This window comes from Eleginops maclovinus, chromosome 17 (assembly GCF_036324505.1).
Source record: "Eleginops maclovinus isolate JMC-PN-2008 ecotype Puerto Natales chromosome 17, JC_Emac_rtc_rv5, whole genome shotgun sequence".
Lineage (NCBI taxonomy): Eukaryota > Metazoa > Chordata > Actinopteri > Perciformes > Eleginopidae > Eleginops > Eleginops maclovinus.
Window position 1 is genome coordinate 6,390,300 of NC_086365.1, and position 18,126 is coordinate 6,408,425.

Consider the following 18,126-nt stretch of genomic DNA (forward strand, 5'->3'; position numbering starts at 1 on the left):
AACAGGCTCCCTTCGGGGACTGAGAGTTCATAAACAAAACTCTTCTTCTGTCTATTTTTGCTTGTTTCCATTTGAGATAAGTGTCAGGTAATGTATATAATCTAGTGGAACTTTTGAGTCATTTATTTTGTCTTGCTTCAAGATATTCAGAAACTGATTTGTCTCACACACACTGGAAAGACATTTTAAGACATACGTTTGGTGTATTTGCAGCGAGCTTTGGATACCAGAAGAAGATTGTATCTTCTCAAAGTACCCAATATATTTAGTCTTTCAAGTTAAGTGTGCACATTTTTCCAAATTATCTCCAAATGTTCGCTCTCCTCGGTGCTGAAAGTTTTTTAAGTGTGCGTAGGCCCTATAGCTGCTTCAAATCTGATTTGTTTATTTTAATTGATATGAATCCTATCACAGTTAGTTAACCCTTAAACACATACGAAAAACGTGGCAGTGCTCTTAACCTAGTCCCAATAGGCTAAATGAGCTGATTCCCTTGTAAATTGGTGGCATATGTCTGATCGTGTTGGCATTAGGTCTAATTGGTACATTGGTGAATAATGCTATTTAAGACTGTGCGCGATTTTCTGTTTAATATCATGTGTTGCTGGACACGCTCAGCCCGTTTCCTTGAATTTAAAAGGCAAATAACGACTGTCATTATCGGCAAAGAAATACCAGCCCACTTCTTATAGCTTTTTCTCTCTGTACCTCCCTCTCTCTCTCTCTCTCTCTCTCTCTCTCTCTCTCTCTCTCTCTCTCTCTCTCTCTCTCTCTCTCTCTCTCTCTCTCTCTCTCGTTCTAACACACACACACACACACACACACACACACACACACACACACACACACACAGCTGCGTACATTTCTCCCCCACCTTCCCACTTTCTCCCGTGCAGCCGAGGCGCTTTTCGTCTCCAAAGCCTGTCTCCAGGAGCATGTCCTCACACATGCAGCCTCGGTGCGATGAAGCGAACCAAAAGACGCCACCAGCTTGACAGCATGAAAGCAGGTAAGCCGTTACCTGAATAATCTTTTCCCTTATGAACTGTAACCTGTTTTCTTTGATATAACCAAAAAGAATATTTCTCAAAAAGGTTTATTGGAATCTTTCAGAGCAGTAGACAAAGTGCGTGAGTGAGCAGAAAGCAGGTTTCATTTAGTTGTCTTGCCCAAAGACACTCAGATAGAAGGGACTAGTTCTTCCCAGGGATCGAACCTGAGACTTCTTAAATACGGCATTTTATACACCTGTGTTCATGATCCTCCAGCGCGTAAAAAGGCGAGATTTGGATGGAAACTCTGTTAAAAGAAGTGTGGGTTTTCGTTACGATTTCAAAGTTGTTTCTTTCAGCCAACTAAATAACTTTATTTTCAAGAAGATATATCTAGGTACAAGACACAACTTGATGTCGTTTCATAGTCTGAAATAACGCGTACAAAACAGGCCGGTCAATATTTACATTGGTGGAACATTTGCATGGTGAGTGCAAGGAAAACGAGCTGTTTTACGCTGGATCCACAGCTGTCTGTACCATATGCGCATCATGGATGGACAGAGCAGAGCAGAACTTTTGGTTTATTTCACATAGTCCACTGAGCAGAATAGTATGAAATCATGCTGTAGTATCGTTTAATGCCATCATTGTTTTTTTCCCCTAACCAATTACATCCAACCCCCCCTGTACTAACAGTCAATTGCGCGTTGAATCACCATATTCCCACCTGTTTTTCTTTAATAATTTTTACATTTATATTTCTTATCTTAAGAAACACCCATTTACTAGGGTGGTTTCATGGTGTCATGGTAATTTAATGCACCTTGGATAAAAGCGTAGCTCATCTCGTTCCATTCATAAAATAACAGCTGCTTTCTCTGCAATTCTTCTGATGTTCCATCTGTGATAAAAATAGTTTAAAAAAAAAAACCCTGATGTCTTATCATCTACACACATCATAGATATAGATATATGTATATCTGTATTTGCCCAGGAGCAGATTTCTCTCGTCTCCTCAATCCGATCAACCATTATTGTTTTAGGCGCGTTTGATCGCCACAGCAAACGGACAAAAAAAATGCATGTTTTTGCTGCCATATGATTGCTGTGTTTTCAAGTCAATAAAAACACCAGTCCAAATGCTCTACATGGAATTTGATCTTACAAACCTGGTTATTTCGCGTCGCAGCCACAGCCTTATTGCGTAAAAGCGCAACGCAAGAAAAGACTTGAGACTGCAGGTTTGTGTCGGATTGTGTGAGTGTGGGTCTTACTGTGGAGATGTTTTACGCGCAGTGACTCTCCTCTATAATGCCTTGAGCTTGTCGTGCATAAATCTACTGGAGGACTCGATCTTCACTGAGGTAAAGCCGGGATTTATCAAGCTACTTTCCGTAATTCACCACAATTCTTTTAGCTGCATATTGTTTTTTTTTTTAGCAATCAGGCTGACAATTACAGAAAATGGTTTCGTCCTTGTGAATGAAAATGGGGGCAGCTGTCTTTCCCTATCAATTTGCTGGATAACACGGTGGTGGAGGGTTACTTGTGAGGGATAGAGGTAGGTTCTAGTTTTGGAACATTTAACTACTTAAATCTGACATTAATAAGGGAGAGTCAGCATAAAAGCAACTGATTAAACGAAACATGAAGAGTAATTCTGACTTGTAACCTTAAAGGGAAAATCAGATTTCTCACAAGTGTTGGTTATTTCTGCACTTGCATTGAGAAAAAAGTATTCTCTACAGTATATGAGCCCCCTTGTTGCATGCATTTATGGACTTTTGGTTATACATTTTGTGATTTTTATTTAATATCTGATATTTAATCAGGGGTTATTGATATTTACAGCAGGATCCCCCAAAATATTCTTTACCCACTAACCTGTGCCAGGATTTGATATTGTTTTGTCATTTTAGTGTGCAGTGTGTGAATGAATTATATGGCTTGACCTTGATTAAGTAGCTGGCTGTAATTGGTTTTGTTTGAAGAGGTGACAGGTAAACAATAAGGACTAATGTCACCTTATTGTCGCAGTGTGTAGGTCGATTCTAGTTTTGTTCATGCACACATTCATGCGCATATCCAATTAGGATCCTGATTTGGTGTCTTGCCAAAAAAAGAGAGGATTTGCATTTTGCTTCTGTCTGGAATCTATTCAAAAGTTTCCATCAGTGCAGCCAAGCACTGTTGTTTAAAAAAAAAGCACTTTAGGGGAAACAAGGGAAGACTTAAGGGTCGACTCTGTGTGTTCAGAATAATGTTTATCCCCCTTGCAAAATCCTTATCCACATGTGGTATCACAAGGTAAACTGATCACAGCTGCAGTTCTTATGAAACAAACATCATTTGTTGCATTTGAAAAAAAAAAATTGCTGGATACTTGATCATGACTGGGTGCCATCTGCTACACTTCTTGAACCAAAGGCTGCACAGAAGAGCCATTTGTTTGTTTGTAGATAAATATTCATGACAATTGTGTGTTTTAAAGAAAACAGGAGCAGGGAATAACCATTTATTTAATATAAAAAACCCCTCTAAATGCTCATTTGTATTGAATTCACTTTAAAATCATATTTTCAAACGTTAAAATGTAATTATCATCTCATTTGTAATTAAGTGCTTTGAGTTAACAATGGCTTTTTCTGAACTGTCAAATCAATTTCTCTGAATTATTGTATTGTTAACTGTCCTCAGCCTCTGTTTCCTTTGTGTTATCTTCAGACTTTGGTGCACTTTAACAACCTTTCACGTCCAGCAAAAACAAATATTAAGCTTTAGAATAAGGCCGCATGAATCTACCAATCTGTGCTGCCATCTTTATGCAAGTTTGCAGTAGTTTCTCTCCCTTTTCCTTAACATCCTCTTTGACATGTTGATGTTGATGTATGAGTTTTGGATGCACTGTGACAGTTATTTGATGGGCTTTTCAATTTCTGCTGGCCCACTGATGTTGATCGAGGTCAGTCATGTGGCCTCGTTTTTTTCTTTTGCCAAATACCCTTCCTTAACTCTATTGATATTACATTAGTGATGGAGATATTATGTATCATTTTTTACTAGAGGTGTCAAAATACTTCTCTGTAAAGGAAATTACGGAATACATTGACTTGTGTATGGTGCTTGGACAGCGGTCTGCATGAAAAACGCTTATTGGCATGTTGGTTAATGCAGATGACCGTAAAGTGACGGATGTACATTCAAATATCTGTCATGGATTCTCAATGTTTAAGGCACCAACAATAGATTTTTGCAGCTGTGTCAAAAAAGGAAGCTTATCGCCCCCTGTGGTGAAAACAGGACAATGAAAGGTATTGAGTGATTCAGTGTTTGCTGATTTCATTTACATTGAAATACACACACACACACACACACACACACACACACACACACACACACACACACACACACACACACACACACACACACACACACACACACACACACACACACACACACACAACAAAATGTATGACTCTCTATTGGCCCCACTCACATGGAGGACGGAGAGTGGGGGAGAGATTGAAGGAGGAGGCTCATGCCAACGCTCCTACATAGCATGAATTCACAAATATTCCTAAATCTGTGTTTTTGGCAGTGGTGGAAAGAGTGTTTGAGGCAATGTTGCTTTTGTAAAAAGTTAAATTTAGCCAGTGGGGTGCCTCATTCCATGGACCTAAGCTTCTTGGTTGTAGAGCGGCTGCACAGTGCACATTAGTGAATCTGTGTAGCTGGCACACACAGAAAGGAATGTATAATTATCATGCTTTCAACCGCAGTACGCTCATCTATTTGCACTGAGCTCCTGCTCTAATCGCTTTCTTTTTCTATCATTACACACTTATTTTTTTATTCTTGCGCAATTAAAAAGGTTATTTTTGATAGGTGGATGGGCTGGGCAGTCCGCGCAGCATTGGCCTGGTGTTGAAGAAAGGTCTAATTGAGCAGAAAGAGGAGATTGGCTCTGCTAATATGTGGACATTTTGTGGAAGAGAGGAAAATAGATTTTGTGAAGGGGTTTTACATAACAGTGAGCATGCAGTACAACTGCGTGTATGTATGGTTGGATTAAAGTTGTGCCAGGGGAAAGACTGACAAGTTGATTTGACTCAAGCATTTCTCTATATATGGTTTCAACAGCTAAATGTATCCACATACATGTGGATTTCCACAGGTTGATGCGGCATTGGACAAATGGCTAGTGTAGCCTTTAGCTGGGCTCCTTATCAGATGCTGAGTGATTGCAGAGCTTTACAATATGAAGTGCCACTAAACCACTGCACAAAGTGGAATTGATTGGAAAGGATTTGTGGAGGGAGATTCCTCCTTAAGGTCATTATCTAGCGGACCGAAAGAGTTAGACGAAACAAACCAGTGTAATTGCATTGGTAACAAAAGACTTGGAATCAATGGACTTAGCACTACTTACTTGTGTCAGCGTATTTCATCGACAAAAAAATAGATTCAGTTGCACTTTAATCGCACGCAAAATTACACGTTTCAGTCGTGAAAGTGATGTGTTTCACTCCAGTGTTTGAGAGTAAATCATAGTAAATCATACACTGCTGTAATTTCTGCAGCCTGTAGTTAGAAGAACAATATTCTTTTTAGTTAATGCTGTAGTACAAGTGATGATATAGTCAGTTGTAGTTAACGGCTTATAATTATTTTAAAGTTGCGTTGACACATTTTTAGGCCACTTGGAAGCAGTGAGACAAGTTATAGATATAGTAAACTTATAAACAAACAATTGCCTAATTACACATTTGGTAGATTCGGAGGATTAGTATTCCTTACAGTGTTTCTGGTCAACTTAAACCAATATTCACTTCACTAAGCTCTGTTTTTGTTCTCCACCAACTCTTGAAAAAGGCTGCATGCTTAGGTGAGTGTTAAGAGCACATGAAACATGAAGTTTCCAATAAACAATAATATGCGGTTATCTGGATGTTCTCTGGCTAGATAGTTATAGGAGTATTTGACATTGCCTTATTGTCACATTATTATATATTGTGCCATGATATATTGTTACAATTCTCATAAAATATATAGTTTGACAAGTGCCACACAGCAATTACAAATCTGTTTCATAATGAACACACTGGAGAGCTGTAAAAACAACAAACTGGAGACCTTGCAATTGCTCACAGGAGCTTTCTTGTCATTGTCACTAAAATCAGGAAAGGACTCTTCAGGTGGGCTAAGTGCTCTTGCTTTAAGCAGAAACAGGTCACCGTGGTAATGCTGAATTCAAATCAGAAAAAGAAAGTTAACAATTTCTCATATTTAAGAGGAACTGAATAGCAAAGAAAACTTGACAGCCAACCCATGCTTTGAAAACACTGTGGAAGTGTCCTTTTATCCGCGTCACTATTGAAAACCTAATTATTTTATCAAGCTGGCTGTACCTTTTCCTTGGTAATAGAAAGTGACAATCCAAGATATTAATTTTTTTGTCACCATTGCATGCCAGCATAATATAATCATACATATTAATCATTGGGAATTCTAAACAGCAGCAGCAGCAGCAGCAGCAGGTGTAGTCGACCCTCGAAATCTCCAGAGATCCCTTTGAATGTTCTCTGCTTCCAAAAGCCTCAGGTGTTCCTCAGCTCAGCCACTCATCCAGCAACAATGTCAGGCGGCCATTTCATGCTCTTAATTACTTTAAACCTCAGTAGCAGATCATTTTCTGCCGGCGACTTTAAGCTCTGGCTCTGCCTTTATCATTGGCTCTATAAAACATGCAGCGTGCTCGTCTGCTCTGAAGGGGTTATCGTAATTGCCTGCAGGCCTAATTCCTCCATGATGAGATATTGTGAGACAATAATAAAAAGGTAGGTTGGATCTTCCCAGCTGACCTATAGAGTATGCATTCACACACAGTTGGGGTCTAAACAAAGAGATTAACATTTCGAGTTTGTTATGCAAAATGAAAGACAGGTAAATGATTTCCCTAAATGTTTGTGCTGCAATTTTACCAACAGGGGAACAGCTCAGGCTGGTCACATAGGTTCTTGTAAACGGTGCTAACATAACAGGGTTCCTTTCCATCTCTCTGTGCTGCTGCAGATGCTGCTTGTGTGGGTGTTTTTGAAGTAGCCCTATGTGACTTTTTCTACTCGTGGGCCAGACGCACTAACAAGCAATTAGCTAACAGGAAGGCCGCTTGGTGTTTTAGGGGACAAAATCCAAAGCTTACAGATTCTAAAAATGTTCTTTTCTGTATTTGACAGGAAGTTTTTTGCCACTGATACAAAAGTAGCTCATAATATCTTGGACAGAGAAACATACCAAGAGAAAATAAAGCAGATCATACCCAAACACCAGACAAGGACACACGACCTACAAAATCACATTAAGAGTTTTGTCGATTTAATACAGGTTACACTACCATATGTGTGACTCATAAGAAGTAGCAAAGCTTTAATCCGTCCACTTTTAACTGCAAGTCAATGAGCTGTTGGCACCTGCCTTCTTTTTGAATAGGCAATAAAAGTCAAACTGTACCCCTGAAGGTATTGCTGTCCTAATTACGGGCCTGCCTGCAGCTGATAAACAGGAATTATTGCCAAATGGAGGCACAATGTAATTGACGTCAATAATGAATCACTGCCCTCTTATAATTGTTATTCGGCTGTTCAGTCAGGATACAGTCTGATGGTCTGTTTGTCCGTCAACCATGTTAGTAAGTACACAAATACAGGCTAGTTTGCTGGATCTTTAAATTGCTTTAATGGATTGATTACTAGATTTTTTTACAGACCGCCGCCATAAGGTTGTTTTTTCATGGTTTCTGTGTCATTTCCTGCCATCTGTTGGACGAAACGCCACAAAATTTAGTATAGACATTCATGTCATCAGAATTCATTTGAATAATTGAAGTTGTCCATTACCATTTAATAAAGCTTTATCATCTGGTGAAAAAAATATTGAATCATGACAAAGGAGGCTTGCACATCAGGGTCTGTACAAGTACACTAACCCCAAAGTCTAGGTTATCTGAACACTGTGTTTTAGCATGCTGGTGAACATGGTAAACATACAGTACATGTATCTTCTTTCCACCAGTAGGCTATGAAATGTTGAGCATCTTACAATGCTAGTATCTATACAGCTTCACAGAACTAGCAGGATTGCAGACTATGTTGTTCTGTTAGTCTTTTTTATTCAGTTATAGCCACCATAAACGGCTACTTTCTTGAAAGTATTTTAATCCATTTTTGAGAACAACTTTTTCATCTAATTTGGACCAATTCAGCCATTTTTCAGTATTACTGTCTGCCATGCATTACTGAAACCCTGAAGATAAAGTTGTTGCTACACAAATATGCTGTGTAATATCCCTTTTAGGAGCACATGAAATGTTTTCTCAGGTTCGGATTTGGCCGGAAGGTCTTTGCGTGATTTTAATCCACTCGCACCTTCAAAAATATCAAGTGATGAAAGATCTGCCTTCATCAATCTGATAACAGATCCTTGTTAAAAATATAAATCTGTGCTTTATTACGTTCGATGATTACAATCGTTATCTTTCTCTGTTTGCAAAATGTGTCCCTGGGCTTTCCTAAGAAATGTGTTCCCCTGTGACCAACACATGTCCATTAACCAGACGCTGCCAGTGAAAATGGAACACCACATTCCCCCTCAATTTATCTCACGATGAAAGATATCTCTCCATGGGCGTGTTGGCAGGATATTCAATTCCTTTCCCCTCTAATAAAAGGAAGGCTATTACAACCACAAGAGCTCGGACTGTCTCCTTTGCCACAGTTATTATAATCACTAATTTAAAAAAAACATTTGCTGAAATAGCTTGAGGGGTTATTTTTAAGGTTGAGAAAAAGGGTTGTATTAACAGTTGACAATCAAATGTGTCTAGTTATTCTATAAAGTATTACAACACTTTACTGAAAATGTGTACTTTTTACCTTTCAAGCTACATAAAGGACGTGTGAATTCAAAGCGAGCTGCCTCTTAGACAGAAAGCTTGACACAAAGTTCAATACTGTGTACACACTCACACAACATAGCACTCGCTGAGGCAGTAATGTGATGGAAAGGTGGTGGAGGCTGCTATGCATCCCTTGCTGAGCCAATATTTTGAATTCCAGTGAAAATCATTGTCTGTTATTGTTATTGGATTTGGTGTCAGCCCTCACTTTATTCCTGCGCTTTTGCAAGTGAAGACCTGTTTATTGCCTCAGGTATAACTGGGTTCATCCTGTGTTTCTTTAATGCCCCGAGGCATTGTAAACTGTAGTTTCATTTTATGTGGTCAGCCGGTTCAATTTATAGGCTCTGTCTACACTGTCTTTTTCAAAGTAAACGAGAGACAAAACCCAGATAATGGCAGTAAATACCACTGTCTAGTTTGATGGCATTTGGTGAATGTCCCTTTTTCTTTTACTCTGAAAACAAATGTCCTGTTTGCGCGAAGCCTTGGGGGCCCAAAGAGGAAATTACGGACATACAGTATTATTCCAAGTTGCACAGGAAACAAGGTCATGAGATACTTTGAAAGCGTAAACATGACCGGGTTACTTGAAGAGCGAAAACATAGCCCGAGATTACATTTACATTTGAAAGGTGCACGTGACAGAGGCGTCTGGGACTCATGTCTCACTTCCTTCCCTCAAGCTTCACTATAAGAAGCCAGTGGACATTGTACTCCATCCACAGCTTTGTACAGATTCTTAGTTTGACTTGACATTCTCAAAGAAGATCCCTGAAGGTCTGTGTAACTTGTTCCAGGTGAATGATTTGACATTTGAAGGAAATGCCAGCAAGAAGGAAATTGGGCACTTTTCAGGTTGTCCAAGTGTGTGTGTGTGTGTGTGTGTGTGTGTGTGTGTGTGTGTGTGTGTGTGTGTGTGTGTGTGTGTGTGTGTGTGTGTGTGTCCTGGATCTTGTAAGGCTTCTTCTTTGCATTCTGAAGTTGACACACAGTGGATTTCTGTACATTGCCCAATCGGCTATTCAAACCTCTCTGGCCTCCCGATGAGCCGGCTCACCGTGTCAAAGCGTGGAGCACCTCTGAAATACTGTTATTTGACTTGACAGGAGCAGGACTGCCAACAGAGTCCAGAGACTACGGTGTGTCAGTGGAACACAAACAGACTGCAGGATAGATATACTGTGTGAGGTGCCCACAGCCCCTATGTTCACACTCTCTGATGGCCCTTTCTGACAGCCCTCTCACAGACAAAGTGGTTAGAGCAGAGAAAAGACATGTGTGACATATGAAAAAAACGTACACAGTGAAATAAGAAATTCCTTTACTTTGTTGTTATTCTATTTCTCAGAATACAGTATAGGTCAAATAGCATTTTTAGTATACTCATTCAGAAGGTTTTGTAAGGTCTCTAACTGTAAGATGTTAAAGAATAGCTTAACAAGCCTTGAAGATTTAGTCATTTCTAACCTCCAGTGGTTTAAAAGTTCACTTTGATGGAGATGTGTACTACAAGCTGTCGGTACACTGTGACATCATTGGGTGTGTTAACAGGTGCAGCCAATCAGGTATGCTAATGATTTAAACCAGACTGAATCCCATTGTCTTTCTGCCCTTTATGGATGAAAGTCTCAAATCTGTTTTATCTCGGACCAAATAGCATTATTTATATCACAGTGATGTCATGGTGTACTAACACACCCATAGTGCCCTTCTACATCAATTTCTCCTTGTCCTGTGATTCATCGATCTGAATTATTGAAAGAAGCCCATGATTGATGATGATAGACAGATGGTACATCCAATCATATACCAAGTATGTGCCTGCCCTTTTACGAACAGTTTCCAATCTTCATCTCCTTTGATGATTCTGTGTGAAGAACATCCGGTGCATCAGATTAACCACAAGGAGATATTTTTCCATCAAATGAGATTTGGGATGACAAGATATAGCGTGAGATATGAGTGAGAAAGGTTTGGTATTGGGCAAAAACCTTAACATATATCATATCTCTGAACAGTTGTATTAAATTCCCTTTGGAATAATCCCCCACCCTAATTACTGTGATATTAAGTCACTTTTCAAAAGATGCAATGTTCTAACTTTAATTTCAATGTCTTTAAAACATTTTTCGTCTGGAGGATCTTAGCATTGTCATGCAGGAATATTTCCACAGCTGTCTCCACTTTGTTTGTCAATCACTATGAGTACAAGAGACAAGGTTATCCTGCTCCTCTCCGATTTTACACAGTTTTCCAGTCCAATCGATACTGCCCAACATGGCTGAATCAGGGAGGTCTCATTCCCCAGTTGCATGTTAATTGGAAGCTGTTAGCATGGAGGATGGAACAGGAGTAACAATTGGCTTAGCTTTTTTGTAGAATGACTCTGAGGCTGATTAGCTTTGCGCTAAAAGCCAAAGCTCAAGTGTTGGATGTCCCTAGTTAAAAAGGCACTTCCTTTTTCTACGCTTTGGATAGTCGAGTAGAAATGAAGTTCCTTGGAGCTTTAGTAGGGAAATCACTGAGATGTAAGCCTTAAAGCAGTATTGTGAATAAATGCATTATTGAAAACATTTAAATATATATACCATAAAGTACAGTGATGTCTCGCATATATCATAGCATTTGGCATTGTTTAGGAATAGGACTGAATCTTTGTTTGTAAAATCATGATGTTAACTCTGAAATGTAAAAGTAAAGCATGTCGAAATGGCTTGTATCATGATAACTTTTAGGCATTGCTTGTTCTTTCTTTGACTTTTCATCAACAGACTTATTTCTAGATGACTCTTCAGACGTATAAGCTTATTTTTATGTCGTGAGCCAACGCAACCTTCAGTGATCAGTCCTCAGCATCTTATTTTCTCTCCGGTACTAACAAGACTCCTACTGTAATTAGTGCTTTATGGGAGGCATGTGTGCTGAAAAGGTCAACCAGTTAACTGCAAACACAGACGGGGACAGCATTCATTGTGATGTGATGTTTTCTAGCTTCATAATCTAAGTAATTAAGGTGTAGTCTATTTCCAATTAGATCCAGGTCATTTCCAATAAGATACAAATTAAATTCATGCTAAGGCCAACATTTTAGATTGAATTGTTCCCAAAAAAATGTGACTGGCACTGTAATATTTAATCAAAAAGACAACATGACCATAACATGATTCAAACACAATCAAGGATTCTTGTAAAATGTAATTCTCTCTTTGTCCTCCCCCTCCATATTTCCTGTGGTTACCCATTGCCAGCTTTTGCCTAAAACAGGCTTAAACTCCCTAAATGAAAGAAAGAAAAATGTAAGACTATAATAAAAAGATAAGGAAAGCAACCTTGACATTTTGTTCCAGTGCAGTGCATAAAACACCATTTCTTTGTATCTTAATTAAGTGAAACAAGAAAGTTTTATGCCTTCAGACAAAACGTCCTTTTTAGGAAACACATTTATTTTTGTAGATAACAGACACAAACCTTGTAACGGTGCGATCCTATCTCTCAAATTACGCTTCCGTGAGAGTGTGATTGTGTGTTCCGTGTAATTACGGTCTTGTCGAACGACCTTTGTTCAGAAGACAGCGAGCCAACTGAATCATCTCGTCCTTGAAGTCGCTTTTCTGACACACTACAGGACTTGCAAAGTGAGAGCATTCAGCTAACTTGATAAGAAGGACAATACCTCATCTCAAGTGTTGTAAACTATGGGAACATCTCAACTGACACACATAAAAATGACTTACACTCTGCATACAGCCCTGTCATGGCTGCATGTGTTAATTGCTTTGGGTCATTAGTTCTCCAGGTCTACCTCCAGAATGTTTCCTGCATTTAGAGCCTCCATCATAAAAGTTAAATGATGATAACGATACCTCCGGCCCTACAGATTCATTAAGGCCACCATCTAGTCAGGTATAACATTCCTGGTATTAATCCAAAGGGAACTGCATTCCCATTTCTCCTCTTGGAGTTAATTGCAAATCACAGTGTCACTTTTCATGGTGTTGCTACCGTCCCTTGAGTGCAGCTCGTCCAATTATCTGTTGGCTGGTGAGTTATTTGGTCACTTCTTTTCTCCTTCCATTCCCGCGCTAGCATCCTTCATTCACACTCCCTCATTCCCTTTCCCGGCTTTATCATTCTGCTTATCCTATCTCAAATCTATTCTACCCTTGCTCATCTTTCCATCTCCTCTCCTCGCTTCAGCCCCACTCTCTTCCTCTCTATCTCTCCAGAGCAGTAATGGGGTGGTTCCCTATGCCGAAGCTCAATAATGAAACTGCAGCCCTAGAAAAACCATGTTAATGTTGACTCTGGGATCAGATTTTACCCCAAGACATACAGCACTGGCAAATAAAGGTTCCAGCTAGAGCAAACTCAACCCAATAAAACAGCACATACAGATCCATGGCTTTGACTCAGAGATGCTATGCAGACAGAATGCATATATGAGGGAATAGAAATTCAAATATACTCATTAGGGAATGTTCAAATGAGCTGTTGACATGTGCTGGAAGTGTATAGCTCAGCAGTAGCCTATAGACATTTTGGGGCATGTCCATGTACATGTGTGTGTGTGTGTTAATGAACAGGAAAGTAGAACTGTTGCTCCCTATGGGATTGGTTCATCCATCTGGTTGTCAACGGCATTGACAAGCTGTCTTCCTTCCCCTGCTCTACCACTCTGACCTGCCTTAACCTCCTTGGTCCAATCTGTCAGCCGGAGATGTGCTCGGCTCATGGAGAGGTGTGTGAATCTGTCCGTCTGCCTTTGTGCTTAAATAAATTTACATCAGAGGATTGCTGTGCCAGTGACCCCGCTGACGTACATAGGCAGCAGTGAGGAGTTTCCTCTTTTGTTCATACTCACGTTTCCCCCGTCAGTGTCAGTCCCTCTGCAGCCTGTAGAGCAGTCATGCATGTCTTACCACCATCACAAAGATGGTATCTGTCTGCTAAACCCACTCATGCTCCCCTAGCTGGGTCTATAATGCATTTATGGAAACTATATTAAGTCTGAAATGTTTCTCCTGAGGCAAACACTATGTAATGCTTCACCATTATGTGAAAAACAACAACAAAAACAGATTCTCTGCCTAGATCCACGCTTAATTCAAATATATGTAGGCCCAGATGTGGGTTTGGACACTCTTTTGTTTATACATTTATAGAATTATAATTGTTTTGTTGTTCTTGGGCTGATTCTCAATGCTTTCTTTGGGCCTTAGATGTAATAGATGTCCGGGGGTTGGGAACCTTTGCATTGGAAGACAATGTGTTTGTTTTTGGAAGAAAAAAATGCAAATATGTCAAAATAGCAGCATGCCACAGCTTAGCTGGAGCCCCGGCAGCCATTTAAAGAACTTCCTCTGAAGACTTTTCTGCTTCTTAATTCTGCTAAACCTTTTAGCTTTTCCTTTTTCAAACCTTTGGTATCTTCTAAAGTCGATAAACCAACATGCTGTGGAGTTTGCTTTCTGATTATCTGGGGTTTTTTTTAGTTATGAAGTTTAAATATTTTTCCCAAATAACAAGTGCCTTTCAAATATGCTTCTGCTGCTTAATGCAATTATCAATGCAGAAAAGTTTATTGAAGGACTGTTATTCTCTGCATCTTTGATTTGGCGACTTAACTAAATAGCAGCTGGTAAATTGGATTAAACATCTGGGGCTTGTTTCGCAACAGCAATTTGCGAGCGCTTATATGCAGATTGCTATTGATAGCGACGTCACTTTTCACAAATGATTGCACCTCACAATTTGCAGATACATTTGGGATTCCTACAGATTTCCTCCATGCTCATACAAAAGTGAGAATTGTGTTTGTTTTGTTGAAAGCTGATTCTCGTTTTGCAAATCGCAGCTTGCCTTTTGCACGTTTGACAGAGCGAAAGCCAGTTTAGAACATGCAAGCTCTGATGATAAGTGGGTTCATACTTTGATTGAAATACATTTGCAAGACTTATTACAGTCACCAATTTTTACCAATTTCATGTGAGATTTTAAATAACTCGCCAAGCTTGGTAAGTACTACATTCAGCAGACGCAATCAGTGGCTTCACAAAATGAAGGGCATCCATCTTGGGTGACAGGTGGAGATGACTTTGCTTCTCTTTCGCGACACTGGTGTGGTTTTTTGTATGTAGTGGTTGCAGGGCAGATGCAATGGCACATGAAACGTAGATCCGAGGTGCAGCTTGTTCCCTAGAAAAGCTGCATCCGTCATGCAAAGATCATCCCCCCGCCCCCACTCCCCACTCTGCCTCTTTGAAGTGATGGCTTGGATCAGGTGAAGCAACATGTTTTGCTCCACACAACCTCTTCCACAGAGACACCAGTATGGAAAGGTTCTAACGTCATGCAGCCGCCAATTGAAAAATGCATTGCTCCCTATGCATGAGGGATGTGGAATGTTATGAGACCCGGTGTAACGCAGCCAAGTCAATCAATTTCCAATCAAGCCATGCTACTCAGTCATCCACAATTCTTTTTAGCACGTAAGTGGGCTTTTCACACGAGAGGGATAGGCCTAACCCATTCACCCTGTATGAAAAATGTCAACAAGTGTGGGACGAATTAATTAAGAGGCAATGTTGCTGATGGATAATGGTGACATTTTCACAATGAAATATACAGTTCATTCTTTTCATTTCATAAATGTGTTTAAATCAGGATGGCAGTCCCACTGAAGGCCCGCCCACTCATTTACAACTTAAAAAAGCACCAAAGATTTAGAGCCTTGTTTCTCTTCACCACATCAATTATTTATTATAAAATGAATCCCAAGCAACTTCAGACTCTTTTGTGCTAGATAGTACGAGTTGTAAAACCTAGGCTGTTGTTTTTTTTATTTTATTCGTTGGACCTTTTTGTTATAATGGAAATTGCAGAGAGACTGCCTCAGATAGAGAGGGAAGCATTACTCAACTCAACAGTGAGATAAGGAGACCTGGTTTCCAAGTAAAAGCTGTCAGTTGTTCCGCATGGAGAAGGTGATTGAGCATGTGTGCTGGCTGCTTACACCACCATCCTGCTATCTTCCTCGATTCGTCGATTGATTAAGTTGTCCCTACCAGGTTCTCATTGGCCCGGTGCCAATCCTTGGTCCAAAAAACACCTGCATGACCTGTCAGTTACTAAAGTTATGACATCATGAGTCTCCTCATAAGGCACCTCCATTGTTTTGAAATGAAGGCATATCAATTTCATGGGTTCCATTGCCCAGTGGATGATTTGTGAGTGCTATTATCACCTGAAATCGCTCCGGAAAATGAGTGCGGTGTGAAGGCAGGAATTGGTGATGGGGGAAGGGGCGGAGGTGGTTGGTTGGTTGCATGGAAATGGTTCATTGATTGTGTATGTAGCCAAGGAAGAGCAAGGTCAGAGTGTTTAGGAAAAAATGTCTTGTTTCATACAGAAAATGAAGTTTCCTTTGGGAACATGAAAGTAATTCATAAACATGACATCTAGGAAACACTAATAGCCTTATGTCAGAGAAGAAGATGAGGAACTACATGGAGGGACATCAAGAAGGAGGGAAAGAGGGACCAATAACCTAGATACAAAATCTGAATGCAAGCACTTCATCTTTTTCTTCTCGTAGCAGCCGCGAGTACAGGTCTGACTGCCATCCAGCTGACAGCCGAAGTTTCCATTTCCAAGCCTGACTTATTCATTATAAAGCCATGTGAGTGCTAGAACTCTCAGTTATAATATATATATATAGTTATAACCTGAATCTGAGAGATAGAGTAGAAACTGCTGACTATCTGAAATAATCATTTCAAAACTTGACCACTGTGAAGGGAAAAGCAACATTCATCTTGTTAAGAATTCATTTCACTCCCCTCTTACTGTGAGCGGTTCAATTTGTCTGAAGCTTTCTCCAATTTAGCAACAAAATAAGCAGATTGCTGATAAGAAATACTCATTAATCTAGCTTGTGCAGCCATTGAACCTGTGCTCCATCTATTATAAATGTGAATCTGTTTTGAGGAAAAGCATGCTTTCATAAGACCTGGTGCCTGAACACAATACTTGGTCAAATGTTAAAGTTATCAGTGGATTGCAGAAGTGAAGAAGCCTCTTCACCATTCTGCTTTTCACACCTGCACCAACAAATTTCAATTGACTGGCAAAGCCCTCTATGGCGGCGCCAAGCCATTCTGCTGGGCTGAGATAAAACACATCACTAAAAAGAAGAAAAAAAGTAAAATAATCAATTCCAAAGAAATAGCTTGGTATTAATCTGGGGCAGACCGCAGGATGGTGTCTCCCAGAGGACTGCAAGATGATTTGCAAAGGGATTCAATAGATGATTTGCGGCTTGTGAAAAAATATGTCAATATTTCTTGAATACAAATATTTCATCATGTTTTTAATACATTGTTAAACGTGTGCAATGAACACATGCAGCATTAAGGCTTTGCTCATATTTTAAAGCAAAAATTGAGTGCAAATGGGAGAAAACGGTCTATCGCTGTGCTGTTGCAATGTGTGGGCATGATTTTCTTTGATCAAGATGCTGAAACAAAAGTAATTCTCATGAGGAAGTGTGAAGGCGGCATTAGACACTTTTTGTCCTTTGAGATGATCCCAGACACGTGACAAAATCTATCTTGGACCCCTAAGGAAAGCTTGCTGTCTTTCACAACTTGCGTGACATACATTTATGTATGTAATCAGGGTTTAATAAAAGAAAGTAGAGATGGAAACTCATCATCAGGTGGGCTCAGTCGGTTAGTAGAGGGAGGAGAATTGTGTTGATGATCTGCATAAATATGTGTGCAGAGGGTAACCCACAGGTGCGATTAATGTGGTATAATGCAACATCATTACTCTTTCATTTTTTCGTCAGTTGAAACAAAGAAGAGCTCTGTTTTCCTATGTGGATTCATGTCAAAGAAGTTGTTAAACTGTGTTACTAGAAGGCAAAACATTTCTGACATGATAGTGAATTGGTTGGAACATCATGACATGTCCCAGATGTCTTTTCTTACACACCACATGGGATAAAATGAGCAATTCTGCCCTACAAAGCAGCAAGCTATAGCATAACTGCACATTTTTGACATTTGATTTGCCAAATAACAACTATTGTGCCAAAAATGTATCCAAAAATGTATATGTTGAATATTCTTACCAAACTCTCTGTCACAGAAAAAATGAGAGTGGGACAGGTAA

General features: G+C 39.7%; 1 protein-coding gene across 1 annotated transcript in view; it reads left to right on the forward strand.

The window, feature by feature from the left end:
• The first annotated feature begins 842 nt into the window (after window positions 1-842).
• chrm2a (cholinergic receptor, muscarinic 2a) overlaps window positions 843-18,126 on the forward strand; it is a 71,499-nt gene continuing 54,215 nt past the window's right edge. Inside the window, exon 1 of the mRNA XM_063905783.1 lies at window positions 843-1,009. The gene's annotated coding sequence lies outside the window, so the exon portion shown is untranslated. The remainder of the gene's footprint in view (window positions 1,010-18,126) is intronic.